This window comes from Elephas maximus, chromosome X, assembly GCF_024166365.1.
Source record: "Elephas maximus indicus isolate mEleMax1 chromosome X, mEleMax1 primary haplotype, whole genome shotgun sequence".
In the NCBI taxonomy this organism is placed as follows: Eukaryota; Metazoa; Chordata; class Mammalia; order Proboscidea; family Elephantidae; genus Elephas; species Elephas maximus.
This window is the reverse complement of record NC_064846.1, coordinates 89,560,582-89,579,794: the sequence shown is the minus strand read 5'-3', so window position 1 is coordinate 89,579,794 and position 19,213 is coordinate 89,560,582. Positions and strand designations below refer to the sequence as shown.

Below are 19,213 nucleotides of genomic sequence, written 5' to 3'. Positions count from 1 at the left end.
GCTGCTCCGTGGGAGAAAGATATGGCGGTCTGCTTCTGTAAAGATTAAGCTTTGGAATCCCTATGGGGGCAGTTCTACTCTGTCCTATAAGGTGGCTATGAGTTGGAATTGACTTGATGGCAATGGGTTTTCTTTTGTTTTTGGTGTAGATCTCTTTGGATTTATCCCTCTTGGAGTTCTCTGAGCTTCTTGGATTAAAGAATGTTTGCCTTGGGCATTGTGCTCTTTAAAAAAGCTATCTATATGGGATCAAATTGACAACAGCAACTCTAAAGTTTAGATAAGAAGCTAGAGGGCAGTGAGTTTATGTCAGTGGGGGAGGAACAGTTCAGTAAAGGAGGGTGGGAAATGTCGCACAACTTGAAGAATGTAATCAATGTCACTGAATTGTACATGTAGAACTTGTTGAAGTGGTGTATATTTTTCTGTGTATATTTTCAGCAACAATAAAGAAAGGGCGGGGAGACACTGGAAAAAGAGCTGTCCTATCTTAGCTAAAAAGACAAAGAAGCTAATGCTTCCTTCTCCTCCTGAGGAATTACGAAGGGTTTCTGAGGGAGATTCTAGGACCCAATTTCCAATGAGTTCCTTAAATAAACAAGGAGATCTATCTGTAACAATAGGACAAAAACAAACCTTTGTAATAGACATGGATACCACTCTGTCAACCATAAATCCTACCACAATTTCCACCCTGGAGCTCCCCTGGAGCCATTAAACTACTCAGGTGGTAGGAATTTTGAACAATCTCCAAATTTTCCATTACCCAACCTGTGACTATAACTCTTGGCCCCAACACTAGTCAACATGCATTTCTTCTCTGTGACCCCACACCAGTAAATTTAGTTGAGAGATATTTCATGTGACTGGAACGGCTAAATCAAATACTCCTCAGATGGACTGTTTCTAGAAATACCTGAAGATTCTTCTCTATATGATCATCTAATAGGACAATTAGATGTCACTGTGTTGACTCTACGGCAGTGGTGGGGTGGGTGTCTATCCCCATAAATGTGACCTAATCCCAATTTGGGGACTTACGTGAGGTTTCTGATTCCCTCTGGACCAACAATTCTACTGACATTGGAAAAATTCCAGGGGCTGAACTCATCAAAGTAGAAATGAAGTTTCCTAAACCCTTCCCTGAATTTGCTCAATCCCCTATAAAACCCAAGGAAGGATTAATGCCCATGTTGAAGACTTACAAATAGGGCACTTATTATTCATAGTCCTTGCACTAGTCCTTGTAATACTCTAGGGATCGTTAAAAAGCCTCATTGGTATAATGTTTTGTGCAAGATCTCAGGGCATAAGATCTTGATTCCGTCTTTTCCAGTGGACCCTAACCCAAATATTATTTTTCCTCAATACCACTTGAAGCCACCTACCATATTTTTACACAAATAACACCTGTTTCTGTGTTTGCTTGTCGCCTGCGCCCTCCCCCTTTGAGGTATTTTTATAAGTGTTGCTATTCTAGTTTTTTCTTTAGCATGTTGCTGTGAAGAAAGATTACATAATGTGAATGCAAGGATACCTCTCTGGGGGAGGGCGTGGCTGGCAAAAAAACTCAGAAGACATGCATTATTTGTGTAAAAATATGGTACTTCACTGTGGTGTATTTATGTTATACCTCCTTTAGCATCTCATTAGATTCAGTTGATATTTATTTGTCTTATCATGGGATAATCAGCAATATACCTGAACTCTTACACTCCAGAGATTTACTGAAGCCCAGTTTTATTTCTCTCAAATTATTAATCAGGATCTTAAGAAGTTGGTATTTCCTTACAATTCTTTCCTAATACAATATGTACATAATCTTTTACTATGTTCAAAAGTGACCAAATCTCTAGATTGATTGTGTTTATTTATTAAAAGTCTTAGCTCAGAAGGGGGCATAAAGCCTCCAAAGAAATTTATTTTTGGACCCTCACTTTTGTTCCAACACTTTGCTGCCGAGTTGATTCCTACTCATAGCGACCCTATAGGACAGAGTAGAACTGCCCCGTAGAGTTTCCAAGGAGCGCCTGGTGGATTTGAACTGCTGACCTTTTGGTTAGCAGCTGTAGCACTTAACCACTAGCCACCAGGGTTTCCAATTTTGTCCCAGTCATCTATATATGCTATCCTTATACCAGCACCGCATGGTTTTTATTACCGTAGTTTTGTAATCAGTTTTGAAATTGGGAATTGTGAGTTCTCCAACTTTGTTCTTATATTTAAAAATGTTTTATATATTCTAGGTCCTTTGCATTTCCATAAACATTTTAGGATCAGCATGTCATATCCTACAAAAAATCCTTCTTCAATTTTTATAGGGACTGTACTGAATATTTACAGATTTATATCAACTTCACAAAAATTGCCAACTAGAAATGTTGAGTGTTCTAATCCGTTAACATAGACTATCTTATGCATTTATTTAGCTCTTTAATTTCTCTCAGCGCTGTTTTGTAGTTTTCAGTGTACAGGTCTTGCATTTCTTTTCTCGAATTTATTCCTAAATATTTTATTCTTTTTGGTATTATTGTGAATTAAATTGTTTTCTTAACTTCATTTTTAGATTGTCCCAATTGATTTTTGTATACTGATCTTGTATCTTGTACCCTTGCTGAACTCATTTATTAGTTCTAGTAGCTGTTGAGCGATTCCTTATACATATAGAATTTTGTCATCCGTGAATAAAGACAGTTTAAATTTTTCTTTTCCATCCTGGATGCCTTTAAATTTGTTTTGTTTTTAGCGTGGTAAAAATATAATGAAATATTTGCCAATTCAACAATTTTTACATGTACATTGATTTACAGCGACATCGATTATATTCATCACGTTGCTCAACCATTACAACTACCCTTTTCCAATTATTCCACCACCATTAACAGAAACTCAGTACTCCGTAAACAATGACTCCCTCTTTCCTCTTCCCTTCTGCCCTTGGTAATCACTAATAAACTTTGGTCTCTGTATATTTTCCTTTTTCATATAGTGGGATCATACAACATTTGTCCACCTGTGATTGACTAATATCACTCTTTATAACGTTTTCATGGTTCATCCATGTTGTAGCGTGTATCAGAACTTCATTTCTCTTTATGGCTAAGTAGTATTCCATTGTCTGTATCTACCACATACTGTTAATCCATTCATCTATTGATGAAAATTTAGGTGATTTCTACCTTTTGGCTCTTGTGAGTAGTGCTGCAATGAACATTGGTGTACAGGTTTCTGTTTGCGTTCCTGCTTTCAATTCTTTTGGACTCACACCTAGGAGTGGAATGTCTGGTTCATATGGTAATTCTATGTTTAACTTTTTGAGAAACCATCAGATTGTTTTTCACAGTAGCTGCACCATTTTACAGTCCCACCAGCAATGGATGAGGGTTTCTATTTCTTCTCATCCTGGCCAATACTTGTTTTTTAATTTTTAAATCATAGCTATCCTAGTGGGTGTGAAGTGATCTCTCATTGTGGTTTTGATTTGCATTTCCCAAATGACTAATGATATTGAGCATCTTTCATATCCTTGTTGGCCATTTGTATTTCTTCTTTGGTGAAATACCTATACTATTCCTTTCCTCATTTTTTTTATTGGGTTGTTGGTCTTTTTTGGTTAAGTTGTAGGGGTTCTTTATAAACTCTGGATATTAAACTCTTCCCAGATATGTGATTACCCCAAATTTTCTTTCAATCTGTAAGTTGTTTCCTCACTTTCTTTTTTTAAAAATTTTTATCGTGCTTTAAGTGAAAGTTTACAAATCAAGTCAGTCTCTCATACAAAAATTTATATACCTTGCTATATGCTCCTAATTGCTCTTGCCCTAATGAGACAGCACACTCCTTCCATCCACTCTCTCTTTTCATGTCCATTTGGCCAGCTTCTGACCCTCTCCGCCCTCCCATCTCCCCTCCAGACAGAAGATGCCAACATAGTCTCGTGTCTACCTGATCCAAGACGATCACTCTTCACCAGTATCATTTCATTTTCTATCTCGTCGTCCAGTCCAATCCCTGTCTAAAGAGTTGTCTTTAGAAATGGTTCCTGTCATGGGCTAACAGAAGGTCTGGGGACTATGACCAATAGGGTTCTTCTAGTCTCAGTCAGACCATTAAGTCAGGTGTTTTTATGAGAATTTGGGGTCTGCATCCCACTGCTCTCTTGCTCCCTCAGGGGTTCTGTGTTGTAGTCCCTGTCAGTACAATCATCAGTTGTAGCCAGGCACCATCTAGTTCTTCTGGTCTCAGGCTGATGTAGTCTCTGGTTTATGTGGCCCTTTCTGTCTCTTAGGCTCATAATTACCTTGTGTCTTTGGTGTTCTTCATTCACCGTTGCTCCAGGTGGGTTGAGAGCAATTGATGGATCTTAGATGGCCACTTGCTAGCATTTAAGACCCCAGATGCCACTCTCCAAAGTGAGATTCACAATGTTATCTTAATAGATTTTATTATGCCAATTGACTTAGACGTCCCCTGAAACCATGGTTCCCAGCCCTCCGCCCCTGCTACGCTGGCCTTCGAAGTGTTCAGTTTATTCAGGAGACTTCTTTGCTTTTGGTTTAGTCCAGTTGTGCTGACCTCTTCTGTATTGCGTGTTGCCTTTCCCTTCACCTAAAATAGTTCCTATCTAATTGGTGAAAACCCCCTCCCTCCCTCCCTCCACTCCTTCCCCCTCATAACCATCAAAGAATATTTTCTTCTCTGTTTAAACTATTTCTTGAGTTCTTGTAATAGTGGTCTCATACAATATTTGTCCTTTTGCAACTGACTAATTTCACTCAGCATAATGCCTTCCAGCTTCCTCCATGTTATGAAATGTTTCAAGGATTCATCACTGTTCTTCACTGATGTGTAGTATTCCATTGTGTGAATATACCATAATTTATTTATCCACTCATCTGTTGATGGGCACCTTGGTTGCTTCCATCTTTTTGCTATTGTAAACAGTGCTGCAATGTACATGGGTGTGCATTTATCTGTTCGTGTAAAGGCTTTTATTTCTCTCGGATATATTCCAAGGAGTAGGATTGTTGGACGCTATGGTAGTTCTACTGCAAGCTTTTTAAGGAAGTGCCAAATCGATTTCCAAAGTGGTTGTACCATTTTACATTCGCACCAGCAGTGTATAAGTGTTCTAATCTCTCCACGACCTCTCCAACATTTATTATTTCGTGTTTTTTGGATTAATGCCAGCCTTGTTGGAGTGAGATGGAATCTCATTGTAGTTTTGATTTGCATTTCTCTAATGGCTAATGATCGTGGGCATTTCCTCATGTGTCTGTTTACCACCGGAATGTCTTCTTTGGTGAAGTGCCTGTTCATATCTTCTTCCCATTTTTTAATTGGGCTCTTTGTCTTTTTGTAGTTGAGTTTTTGCAGTATCATGTAGATTTTAGAGATCAAACCCAGTCTTTTTTCAGGAGGGTATTGTTCATTTTCCAAGTATTTGATTTCTTTTCCCTAGTTTTTCTGTTATTGATTTCTAGCTTCATTGCCTTGTGGTCTGAGAAGATGCTTTGTAATATTTCGATGTTTTGGACTCTGCAAAGATTTGTTTTATGCCCTAATATGTGGTCTATTCTAGAGAATGTTCCATGTGCACTAGAAAAAAAAGTATACTTTGCAGCAGTTGGGTGGAGAGTTCTGTATAAGTCAATGAGGTCAAGTTGGTTGATTGTTGTAAGTAGGTCTTCCGTGTCTCTATTGAGCTTCTTATTGGATGTCCTGTCCTTCTCCGAAAGTGGTATGTTGAAGTCTTCTACTATAAATGTGGAGGTGTCTATCTCATTTTTCAATTCTGTTAAAATTTGATTTATGTATCTTGCAGCCCTGTCATTGGGTACATAAATATTTCATATGGTTATGTCTTCCTGATCAATTGTCCCTTTTATCATTATATAGTGTCCTTCTTTTTTTTTTTTTTTTTTGTCCTTCTTTATCCTTTGTGGTGGATTTAAGTCTAAAGTCTATTTTGTCAGAAATTAATATTGCTACTCCTCTTCTTTTTTGCTTATTGTTTGCTTGATATATTTTTTTTCCATCCTTTGAGTTTTAGTTTGTTTGTGTCTCTAAGTCTAAGGTGTGTCTCTTGTAGGCAGCATATAGATGGCTCGTGTTTCTTTATCCAGTCCGTGACTCTCTGTCTCTTTATTGGTGCATTTAGTCCATTTACATTCGACATAATTATAGATAAATAAGTTTTTAGTGCTGTCATTTTGATGCCTTTTCATGTGAGTTGTTGGCCATTTCATTTTTCCACATACTTTTTTGTGCTGAGACGTTTTTCTTAGTAGATTGTGAGATCCTCATTTTCATAATGTTTAACTTTATGTTAGTTGAGTCGTTACGTTTTTCTTGAGTTATGGAATTGATATTCCTTTTTGTGGTTACCTTATTATTTACCCCTATTTTTCTAAGTAAGAACCTAACTTGTATCGTTCTATATCGCCTTGTGTCACTCTCCATCTGGCAGTTCAATGCCTCCTATATTTAGTCCCTCTTTTTGATTATTGTGATCGTTTACCTATTGATTTCCATGATTCCCTGTTATGTGTATTATTTTGTTTATTTATTTATTTTTTAGAATTAATCTTAATTTGTTTGTTTTTGTGCTTTCCCTATTTGAGTTGCGTTGATATCAGGACGTTCTGTTTTGTGACCTTGTATTGTGCTGGTACCTGATATTATTGGTCATCAGGCCAAACAATCTCCTTTAGCATTTCTTGCAGTCTTGGTTTAGTTTTTGCAAATTCTCTAAACTTGTGTTTATCTGTAAATATCTTAATTTCTCCTTCATATTTCAGAGAGAGTTTTGCTGGATATATGATCCTTGGTTGGCAGTTTTTCTCCTTCAGTGCTCTGTATATGTCATCCCATTCCCTTCTTGCCTGCATGGTTTCTGCTGAGTAGTCTGAACTTATTCTTATTGATTCTCCCTTGAAGGAAACCTTTCTTTTCTCCCTGGCTGCTTTTAAAATTTTCTGTTTGTCTTTGTTTTTGGCAAGTTTGATGATAATATGTCTTGGTGTTTTTCTTTTTGGATCAATCTTAAATGGGGTTCGATGAGCATCTTGGATAGATATCCTTTCGTCTTTCATAATGTCAGGGAAGTTTTGTGTCAGGAGTTCTTCAACTATTTTCTCTGTGTTTTCTGACCCCCCTCCCTGTTCTGGGACTCCAATCACTCGCAAGTTATCCTTCTTGATAGAGTCCCACATGATTCTTAGGGTTTCTTCATTTTTTTTAAATTCTTTTATCTGATTTTTTTTCAGCTATGTTGGTGTTGATTCCCTGGTCCTCCAGAAGTCCCAGTCTACATTCTAATTGCTCGAGTCTGCTCCTCTGACATCCTATTGTGTTGTCTAATTCTGTAATTTTATTGTTAATCTTTTGGATTTCTACATGCTGTCCCTCTATGGATTCTTGCAACTTATTAATTTTTCCACTATGTTCTTGAATAATCTTTTTGAGTTCTTCAACTGTTTTATCAGTGTGTTCCTTGGCTTTTTCTGCAGTTTGCCTTATTTCGTTTGTGATGTCTTGAAGCATTCTGTAAATTAGTTTTTTATATTCTGTATCTGATAATTCCAGGATTGTATCTTCATTTGGGAAAGATTTTGATTCTTTTGTTTGGGGAGTTGGAGAAGCTGTCATGGTCTGGTTCTTTATGTGGTTTGATATGGACTGCTGTCTCCGAGCCATCACTGGGAAACTAGTTTTTCCAGAAAATCCGCTAAAAAAAATGCAGTCAGATCCCTATCTGAATTCTCCCTTTGGCTCAGAGTATTTGGATGTTAATGGAGCCGCCTGGGGAGGGTGGGGGAGGGATTAGAGAGCTAGGAGTGTAGCACCTCAGAATATAGAGCTGATCCCCGCGTTCAAGCTCCGCCCGCGTCTGCCAAAATCCCAGTGGGACGGCTCCCCGGCTGGGATGCTGCTCTCCCCGCTCCAAGACCAGTCACTTCCTCTCGGGGACTTCTCCCTCCGGCGCGCCACTCGGCTCGTGTGAACTGGGTGGGCGTCGCCCTCAGGAACAGCTGGGCCCGCCCCCAGGGTCTATTCAGGGGAATGCGCTCACGCCTCGCCAAAATCCCAGCGGGATGGCTCCCCGGCTGGGATGCTGCTCTCCCGGCTCTGAGACCAGGCACTTCCTTCCAGGGACTTCTCCCTCCGGTGCGCCACACCGCTCGCGCGAACTGGGTGGGCGTCACCTGCACGAACGGCTGGGCCCGCCCCTGGGGTCGCTTTAGGGAAATATAGCTGATCCCCACGCTCGCGCCACGCCTGCTTCCCGCCAGACTCCCGGCGGGACGGCTCCCCAGCTGGGACGCTGCTCTCCCCGCTCCAAGATCAGTCACTGCCTCCTGGGTGCTTCTCCCACCAGCTGTGCCTCTATGCCGCCCGCGCCAACCGGCTAGGCTCTCTCCCGGGATGAGTTCGGGGGGTAGGGCTGGGCCCCTTGTCTGTACAGTCTGCCCCCCTGGGCTCTGCCCCAGATCGGGCTCCGAAGGTCACCTGCCTGGTACGCTGGCTCCTGGTTCTGAAAACGATCGCTGTCTGCCCGTATTTGTTCATTCTCTGTCTCTAAGTCTGTTTGTTGTTCTGAGTTCCTAGATTGTTATGTATGTGATCGATTCACTTGTTTTTCCGAGTCTTTGTTGCAAGAGGGATCCGCGGTAGCGTCCACCTAGTCCGCCATCTTGGCCCCGCCTCTCATGGTTATATATTGAGTAATAAAAGTTATACCCTGTAGCATAAAAAAATACTTATGGTAACATTGCCTAATAAAGCAAATCCATTTTCTTTTTAAGGCTTCCCAACAATAACATTAAAGTGAAATAGTTCTTTGAAATCAACATACTATAAAGAAGAATCCAATGTGATTCACGTGATGCCCTACTTTTATACTAGTTATTCTTATTGTCTTAAACATACAATTGTGTAGGAACTAAAAATAAAATGCAGCATGGAGACTTTATATGTCATCACTATTTTCTTTAACTGAAATTATAATACACTAGCACTTTAGCACTTAGCCCTAAAATTATATGTGGTTTTCAAGACCTAGAATGGTAATTTACTTATAATAACGGGAAAAATAATAAATATCAGTTCGTGATAAACTTTATATAGCAGCCATATGGATTCCATTGTTAGATGATAACATTCTTGAAAAATTCTTGAGTTGTAGCATAACATTACTTTAGGATACAAAATGATTGGCGTAAGAACAGGAACAATCATCTCACTTTGGAATAATAAAGCTTCTATGAACCAAATATTTATTAATTCTTATTACTATCGAAGCAATACTATATACTATACATTTTCAATATAGTATATATAGTATATTGCTGGTCTAAAGAGCCCTGGTGGTGCAGGGTTTAGCAGCTACTGCTGCTGACTAAAAGGTCGGCAGTTCAAATCCACTAGCCACTCCTCGGAAACCCTATGGGGCAGTTCTACTCTGTCCTATGGGGTCACTATGAGTTGGAATCAACTTGACAGCAATGGGTTTTGGTCTAAAGAAGTAACTGTGAATATATGAATGAATGAATGAACTTTCTGCAGGCCTTTCCAGTCAGCTCCTATCAGAAAATCATCTAAAATTAAAAGTGACTCTCAATATCTCAGAAATCTTGGCTTTTAAAAAATGGAATTTTTGAATTCTGATTTTTAAAAATACCTTACTTGAAGGTCTAGTAAGATTGACAAGATGAGTCTTGGTTGTTATGTCGATACTAAACTCCTATTAGAAATATGTTAATTTAATAGCACCCAATCTGGTTCAAAGAGCAAAGGACATTAGTGGAACAGATTATAGTAATTTCACACTAATATTTAAATTCACTCTGATATCAAACAATACACATCTAATTACATTTCCACTGACCTTGAATATTCTGAATGTTGCTGTCATCAGACTTGATGGTGAAGGTCTCCCCAGGGTTAACTTGCACCAGTATAATCTAGAAATAAACCATACTTTAATACTTTTTTGTTACCTAATCTAGGAAAAATCATTGTTCAGAAGAACACATCAGGATCCATGCTCACGCCACACACAAAAACCAATTCAAATCAACCAAAGGCTTAAATGTGAAAACTAAACATAAAATTCTTAGAAAAAAATGTGGGGGCAAAACTGTGGGACCTAGTTTTTAGTGAGGGACTATCAGATATGACAACAAAGCAGGAGCAGCAAAAGGCCAAATAGATAAATGAGACTTCATAAGGATTAAATGCTTTCGTACATCAAAGGATTTTATCAACAAAATGAAGGACAACCTACAGAGTAGGAGAAAATTTTGGGAACCCTATATCTGATAAGGGTTCAATGTTCAAAAATATAAAAAACTTCTACAACTTAACAAAAAGACAACTCAATTAAAAAATGGGCAAAGGATTTGAGCAGACGTCTTACCAAAGAGGATATCCTAATGGCCAACAAACATTGTCGCTAGCTATTAAAAAAAAAAGAGGTGCAAATCAAAACCACAATGAGATAACTATAAAAAACAAAACAAAGAACAATGGAAAACAACAGATGTTGTTCAGAAATTGGAGCCCTCATCCATTGCTGGTGAAATGTAAAATTTGTACAGCCACAGTGGAAAACAGTTCCTCAAAAAGTTGAACATAGACTATCATATAAGCCAGCAATCCCAGTCCTAGGTATATACCCAGAAGTGAAAGCAGGAACACAAACAGAAACTGGTACACCAATGTTCATTGTAGCACTTTTCCCATAATAGCCAAAAGGTGGAAACAAGAGAAATGTCCAACAACAGACGAATGGATAAACAAAATGTGGTGTATACTCACAATGGAATACTACTTAACCATATAAAGAAATGCCACAACATTGATGAACCTTAAAAACATCATGCTGAGCGAAATAAATCAATCACAAAAGGACAAACACTGTATAATCTCACTTACATGAAATAGGCAAATATATAGAAACCAAAGATTATTAGTTGTTATCAGAGCTAGGAGGGAGAGGGGTAAGGGGATTTTATGCTTGGACAGCGTTAAGTTTATTTTAACAGTGGGGAAATGATCTGGAAAAGGACAGTGAGAATTGGTGCACAACGTGAAGAATGTTATCAATGTCACTGAGTTGTAAATGTAGAAATTATTGTTATGTATATTTTACCACATTAAAAAAGAAAAATCATTGTTATCCTTTTAAATAACATTCGGACTCACTAATTATTGGGGTTTCAGAATGCTCCAGGAAAAGAGTACAAGTAGATTAATGGGAACTTAATAGAAATGCAATCAATTGATAAATACCCCTAAGTAAGAACAGGAGCCCTGGTGGCACAGTTGTTAAGCATTCAGCTGCTGAGCCAAAGGTAGACAGTTTGAATCCACCAGCCACTCATTGGAAACTGTATGGGGCAGTTCTACTCTGTCCTATAAGGTCACTATGAGTTGGAATCAACTTGACGGCAATGGGTTTTAAGTAAGAACAGGTCCTGCTTCACCCAAGTAAAAATTAACATAATAAGACAATAGAAAATAGGTGCATTGAGATGGAAAGACCAATTCCCTCCTTGAAACAAAAAATGGAAAACAAAAACTCTGAAGGCGAAATTCAGACACACTTGTTGAATCCAGTACTGAGGACAAGGAGGCCATTTGGCAAATCTTTTGGGATGAGTCATCATTTGTGAATTATCAGTGGTGTACTGCATTCCAACAGTGGTGTTCCGATGATAACTATGTAGTAAAAAAAAAAGGTAATTTTAATTTCAATAAGGACATTATTATCTTAATTCCTTCTGACCATGATGATGTTAAACAAAAATTTTATTCTTAAGAACAAAAGAAAAACATAGACTTTTTTTTTTTTTGGTCTTCATTTTGATTTCTAGTCTATAAACTTTTTTTTCTGTATTATTGTACTTTAGATGAAGGTTTACAGAACAAATTAGCTTCTAATTAAACAATTAGTACACATATTTTGTGACATTGGTTACCAACCCATGACATGTCAACACTCTTCACTTCTCAACCTTGGGTTCCCTGTTACCAGCTTTCCTGTCTCCTCCTGCCTTCTAACCTTGCTCCTGGATGGTGTGCCCCTTTAGTCTCGTTTTGTTTTATGGACTTGTCTAATCTTTGGCTGAAGGGAGAACCTCAGGAGTGACTTCTTTAGGGAGTTATAAGGCTGTCTGAGGGAAATAGTCTTGGAGTTTCTCCAGTTTCTGTCAGGCCAGTAAGTCTGGTCTTTTTGTAAATTAGAATTTTGTTCTACATTTTTCTCCAGCTCTGTCCGGGACTCTCTCTTTTGTTCCCTGTCAGAGCAGTCAGTAGTGGTAGCCAGGCACCATCGAGTTGTGCTGGACTCAGTCTGGTGGAGGTTGTGGTAACTGTGGCCCATTAGTCCTTTGGACTAATCTTTCCTTTGTGTCTTTGGTTTTCTTTCTCACTTGCTCCACACAGGGCAACACCAATGGCGTATCTTGGATGGTCGCTCACAAGCTTTTAAGACCCCAGACGCTACTTACCAAAGTAGAATGTAGAACATTTTCTTTAAAAGCTATGTTATGTCAATTGAGCTAGATGTTCCCTGAGTCCATGGTCCCCATAGCCCTCAGTCCAGCAATTCAGTCCCTCATGAATTTGGATGTGTCTATGGAATTTCCATGACCTTGCCTTGGACAAGTTGTGCTGGCTTCCCCAGTATTGTGTACTGTCTTACCCTTCACCAAAGTTACTACTTAACTATTGTCTATTTAGTGTTTTTGCATCCCCACTCCCCCACCCCCTCATAACCATCAAAGATAGTTTCTTTTTTTGTGTAAACATTTTCATGAGTTTTTATAGTAGTGGTCTCATAGAATATTTGTCATTTTTTGATTGACTTATTTCACTCAGCATAATGCCCTCAAGATTCATCCATGTTGTGAGATGCTTCACAGACTTATCATTGCTTTTTATTGTTGCATATACTCCATTGTGTGTTTGTACTATACCTTGCTTATCCATTCATCTTCCATGACCTTGCCTTGGACAAGTTGTGCTGGCATCTGTTGATGGGCATCTGGGTTGTTTCCATCTTTTTGCGATTGTGAACAATGCTGCAATGGACACGGGCGTGCATATGTCTATCTGTGTGACGGCTTTTATTTTGCTAGGATATATTCCTAAGAGTGTGATCGCTGGATCATATGGTATTTCTATTTCTGGCTTTATTCTAAGGAAGCGCCATATCGTTTCCCAAAATGCTTGTACCATTTTGCATTCCCACCAGCAGTTCATAAGAGTCCCAATTTCCCCACAGCTTCTCCAACATTTCTTATTTTCTGTTTTCATTTGATTCATGCCAGTAGTGCAGGGATGAGATGGTATCTCATTGTGGTTTTGATTTGCATTCTCTAATGGCTGGTGATTGTGAGCATTTTCTCATGTGTCTGTTAGCCGCCTGAATGTCTTTTTTGGTTGAAGTGTCTGTTCATTTCCTTTGCCCATTTTTATAGATTATTTGTCTTTTTGTTGTAGAGTTGTTGGATTTTCCTGTAGATTTTAGAGATTAGATCTTTGTTGGATTTTTAATTTTTACAAGATCCCAGTTATCTAGCTTATCTTCTGGAGTTTGTGTGTTGTTAGTTATGGTTTGTATCCTGTTAAGACCGTGTATTAGGGCCTCTAACATTGATCCTATTTTTTCTTCTAGAATCTTTATGGTTTTGGGTTTTATATTTAGGTCTTTGATCCATTTTAAATTAGTTTTTGTATATTGTGTGAGGTATGGCTCCTGATTCATTTTTGTGCAGATGGACATCCAGTTTTTGGCAGTACCATTTGTTAAAAAGATTGTCTTTTCCCCATTTGGCAGACATTGGGCCTTTGTTGAAAATTGGGTGCCCACAGGTGGATGGATTTGCATCTGGGTTCTCAATTCTGTTCCATTGGTCAATGTGTCTGTCGCTATACCAGTCCCAGGCTGTTTTGACTATGGTAGCTGTATAGTAGGTTCTGAGGTCCGGTAGTGGGAGCCCTCCTACTTTCTTCTTTAATAGTGCTTTACTTATCTGGGACCTCTTCTCTTTCCATATAAAGTTAGTGATTAGTTTTTCCATCTCTTTAAAGAACGCTGTCAGTATTTAGATCAGGATTGCATTGTATTTGTAGATTCCTTTGGGTAGAATTGACATTTTCACAATGTTGGGTCTACCAATCCATAAGCATGGTATGTTCTTCCATTTATGTAGATGTCTTTTGGTTTCTTGCAGTAGTGTTTTCTAGTTTTTTTGTATAGGTCTTTTACATCCCTGGTTAGATTAATTCCTAAGTATTTTATTTTGTAGAGGCTATTATAAATGGTATTGGTTTCCTGATTTCCTTTTCATCATTCTCTTTATTGGTGTATAGGAATCCAACTGATTTTTGTATGTTTATCTTGTATCCTACTCCTCTGCTGAATCTTTCTATTAGTTTCACTAGTTTCCTCATGGAGTCTTTTAGGTTTTTCACGTGTAGTATCATATCATCTGCAAATAGGGACAGTTTTACTTCTTCATTACCAATTTGGATGCTCTTTATTTCTTTTTTTTTTTTTTCCTTATTGCTCTAACTAGGACTTCCAGCACAGTGTTAAATAGGAATGGTGATAACAGGCATCCATGTCTTATTCCTGTTCTCAAGGGGAATGTTTTCAGCCTCTTTCCATTAAGAATGATGTTGGGTGTTGGTTTTGTATAGATGCCCTTTATTATGTTGAGGAATTTCCTTCTATACCTATTTTATTGAGAATTTGTATCAGGAATGAGTGTTGGACTTTGTCAAATACTTTTCTGCACTGATTGAGATGATCATGTGACTCTTTTATTTATGTGGTGGATTACATTGATTGATTTTCTAATGTTGAATTATGCTTGCATACCTGGTATAAATCACAAAGGTCGTGGTGTATTATTTTTTGATATAATGCTGAACTCTGTTGGCTAGAATTTTGTTGAGAATTTTTGCATCTATATTCATGAGAGATACTGGTCTTTAATTTTCTTTTCTTGTGGTGTCTTTGCCTGGTTTTGGTATCAGGGTTATGCTGGCTTCACAGAATGAATTCAGAAGTATCTCTTCCATTTCTATATTCTGTAATAGTTTGAGTAGTACTGGTGTAAGCTCTTCTCTGAATGTTTGGTAGAATTCTCTAGTAAAGCCATCTGGGCCAGGGCTTTTTTTTTTGTTGTTGTTTGGAGCATTTTTTTTTTAAAATTACCTTATCAATCTCTTCTCTTGTTATGGACCTATTCAGATTTTCAACATCATTTTGTGTTAGTTTGGGTAAGCAGTGTGTTTCTAGAAATTTGCCATTTCCTATAGGTTTTCAAGTTTGTTGCAGTATTGTTTTCATAGTGCTGTTATCATCTTTTTTATTTCAGTTAGGATGTTGCAATGTCCCCCATTTCATTTCTTATTTGGGTTATTTGCATCTTTTCCTGTTTTTCTTTTGTCAGGTTGGCCAATGGTTTGTCGATTTTGCTGATCCTTTTTTAAAGAACCAACTTTTTGTTTTGCTGATTCTTCTATTGTTTTTCAGTTTTCTCTTTCATTTATTTTTGCTCTAATTTTTATTTATCCTTTCTTTTGGCAGCTGTGGACTTCTTTTGCTGCTCTTTTTCTATTTTGAGCTGTAGGGTTAAAATATTGATTTTGGTCCTTTTTTGACACATGTGTTTATTACTATGAATTGTCCTCTGAGCACTGCCTTTGCTGTGCCCCAAAGTTTTTGGTATGGTGTGTGTTCATTCTCATTTGATTCTAGGAATTTTTTGATTCCATGTTTAACTTCTTCTATTACCCAGTGGTTTTTAAGCAGTGTGTTTTTCAGTTTTCAAGTATTTGATTTTTTTCCCTTGCTCTTCTTGTTAATTTCTACTTTGATGGCATTGTGACCAGAAAATACGCTTTGCATTACCTCAACGTTTTGGATTTTGTTTAGGGTTGTTTTGTGGCCTAAGATATCATCTGTTCTGGAGAATGTTCCATGTGCCTTGGAATAGAATATGTACTTTGCTCCTGTTGGGTGGAGTGTTCTATATATGTCTATGAGGTCAACTTGGCTGATTGTGGCATTTAGATTTTCTGAATCATTGTTGAGCTTCTTTCTAGATGCTCTGTTCTTTACTGAGAGTGGTGCATTGAAGTCTCCTACTATCATTGTGGAACTGCCAATTTCCCTTTTCAGTGCTGTTAGAGTTTATGTATTTTGGAGCCCTGTCATTGGGTGTGTTGATATTTATTATAGTTATGTCTTTAATCATTATATAATGCCCCTCTTTGTCTTTTATGGTGGATTTTGTTTTAAGGTCTATTTTATCTGAGATTAGCATTGCTACTCCTGCTCTTTTTTGGTAGCTGTTTGCTTGATATATTTTTCCTTCCTTTGATTTTTAATCAATCTATGTCTTTATTTCTAAGGTGTGTCCTTGTAGACAGCATATTGATGGATCCTGTTTTTTTTTTTTTATCCATTCTGTCACTCTCTGTCTCTTTATGGGTGCATTTACACCATTTATATTCAGTGTACATATAATAGGTGTGAGTTTATTGCCATCATTTTTTGGTGCTGACGTTTTCTTTGTTCTCTTAGTCACCTGAGCTGAGTTACTTTTGTTTGTGGATTTTTTTCATTTATTTTGTGTTTGTAGATTTTGTGTTTACTGAGACTTTATGTTTTTCTTCTTTATTTTGATGAATAGGTTTGTTAATTTTCTTTGTGGTTACCTTGAAATTTACCCTTATCTTCTAAGTTTGTACCAGTCTTTTATTACTTGGTATCACCTTGCCTTCTCCATTTGAAAGTTTGATACCTACAACATTTTTTCCTTCTTTTATTGTTCTGATGTTGTTGTCATTTATAGATTAACTCTCTGATTCTCTGTTGTGAATCTTTTAGTTTTGATTAATCCTCGAGAGCTCATTACCTTGGTTGGTATCTGGCTGATGTGGTCTTGTGTTCTAGATTCAGGCTGTCATCTGATGTTGTTTGTTCTCTAGCAGAAATGCTCTCTTTAATAATTCTTATAAATTTGGTTTGTTTTTTTACATATTTCCTTAATTTCTGTTTATCTGGAAATGTCCTAATTTCACCGCCATATTTGAGTGAGAGTTTTGCAGGATATATTATTCTTGGTTGGCAATTTTTTTTTCTTTCAAGGTTTTATATATGTCATCCCATTGCCTTCTTGCTTGCACTGTTTCTGCTGAGTAATCAGAGCTTAGTCTTATTGTTTCCCCTCTGTATGTGACTTTTCATTTTTCTTGAACTGCTCTCAGGGTTCTTTGTTTTTGGTTTTAGTGAGTGTGATTATGATATGTCTTGGTGATTTTCTTTTGGGGTCTATCCTAAATGGGGTTCATTGAGCTTCTTGAATGGTCAGCTTTTCATCATTCACAATATTAGGGAAGATTTCTGTCAGCAATTCTTCAATGATCCTCTCTGCATTTTCCATTTTCTCCCTCTGTTCTGGAGCTCAGATCACTCACAGATTTTTGCTTTTGATTGTATCCCACATCATTCTCAGGGTTTCTTCAATTTTCTCCATCCTTTTCTCTGATTTTTTCCTAAAAGTGGTATCCAAGTATTTGTTTTTAATTTTGCTGATTCTGTCTTCCATTGCTTCAAACCTACTCCTCAGAGCTTCTATGACACTGTCTGTTTCTGAAATCGTATTGTTTATCTTTTGGATTTCTGATTGCTGTTTTTGTATGATTTTTAGTTGTGAATTTATTTTGACATTTTATTCCTGTATTATTTTTCTGAATTCTTCTATTGTTTTGTATGTCTTTTACATTTTGTCTATTTTTCTTCTTTTTTATCTGCTTTTTCCTTCAACTTTTGGATAGCTCTGAATATTAGAGATTTGAATTCCCTATCAGGTAGTTCCAGTGCCTTTTTTCTACTGCAAGGTCATCTAATGTTTTATTTTGGACTCCTACTGGAACCATCCTGTCCTTTTTTTTTTTTATATATATTTTGATATTGTCTGCCATCTTCAGGACATTCTGTAGCTATTTTCTGCATTTATTGATTGTAGACTTTTTTTGTCTTTTTGTTTTGATTGGTTATGTTTGAGAAGGCAGGCTGTGTATTTTTTGTTGTTTGCTCATCTGTGGGCATGATATGTCTCACCAGCTTGTTCAGTGAGCATGGCCAGTCACTCAGCTATGGTGCAGCAGGGCAGGCCCAGTGGAAAAGGAGGGGCTGGGATTGGTTGTTTGTTGCATGTATTGGGACCGACAGGGCAGGGCCGGGGTTCAGTGCAGGGCAGGTTCCAGTAGGCGGTGCCTGTTCTGCTCGGGAGTGTGATGCTCACCACATGGTGCAGATAGGCAGGAGGGAGTGAGGAGGTTGTGATGTGTGGAGGTAAGTGTGTGTGGGAAAGAAGAGAAAGAGAAGAGAGAAACATGAGCCAAAAAAAAGAAGTGTTGAGGGAGGCTGCCGTTTTAGTGGCACAGATTTGATGAAGCCATAAGTGAGTGGCTTTCTAGGCAGGCCCATCAAGAAAGGACAGATATGGCACATGCAACTAGGTGGGCAGTAGAAAGGGAAGCAAGGAAAGGAGCAAAAGATATGAAATTAGATAAAATTAATAAAAGGAAAAAAAAGCACACATGGCTAAGTGGTTGGGAGAAGGGAATGGAAAGAATGTAGAGAGAGACAAGAAAACGAGAGAAAAAATGCTGGGTGGTTGGGAGGAAAGAAAGGAAGGAAGGTAGAGAGAGACAAGAAACCAAGAAAAAAATAAAAAGAAATTAAAAAAATGTCCTAAGGGAGCCCACTGGTGTGGTGGTGCAGACTGGGGAAGTGGCTCCCCAGCTGTGTGGCAGTGCATAGCCTGTCTAGGAGCAGAGATGGCACACGGCACCAGGTGTTCAGGAGAAAAGAAGGGAAGGATGGTAGAAAAGAGACAAGAAATTGAGAAAAGAATAAAAAAAATCCTCAATGGAGCCCACTGGCTTGGTGTCTGGGACAAGGAAAGTGGCTCCTAAGCTGACTGGCACTGCACAGCCCATCTAGAAGGGTCAGAGATGGCACACAGTGCCAGGTATTCAGGAGACAGGAAAAGAAGGAATGTAGAGAGAGATGAGAAACTAAGAAATGGAGAAGAAGAAAAAAACTGCCTTCTGGGATTCCACTGGTGTGGCGACCAGGACTGGGGAATTGGTTCTCCAGCCCAGCAGTGCTTCACAGCCT

General features: G+C 38.2%; 1 long non-coding RNA gene across 1 annotated transcript in view; it reads right to left on the bottom strand.

Annotated features, from left to right (window-relative positions):
* Window positions 1-19,213, bottom strand: part of LOC126069697 (uncharacterized) — a 46,348-nt gene that overhangs the window by 8,646 nt on the left and 18,489 nt on the right. Inside the window, exon 3 of the long non-coding RNA XR_007516011.1 lies at window positions 9,890-9,965. This is a non-coding gene — a long non-coding RNA (uncharacterized LOC126069697). The remainder of the gene's footprint in view (window positions 1-9,889; window positions 9,966-19,213) is intronic.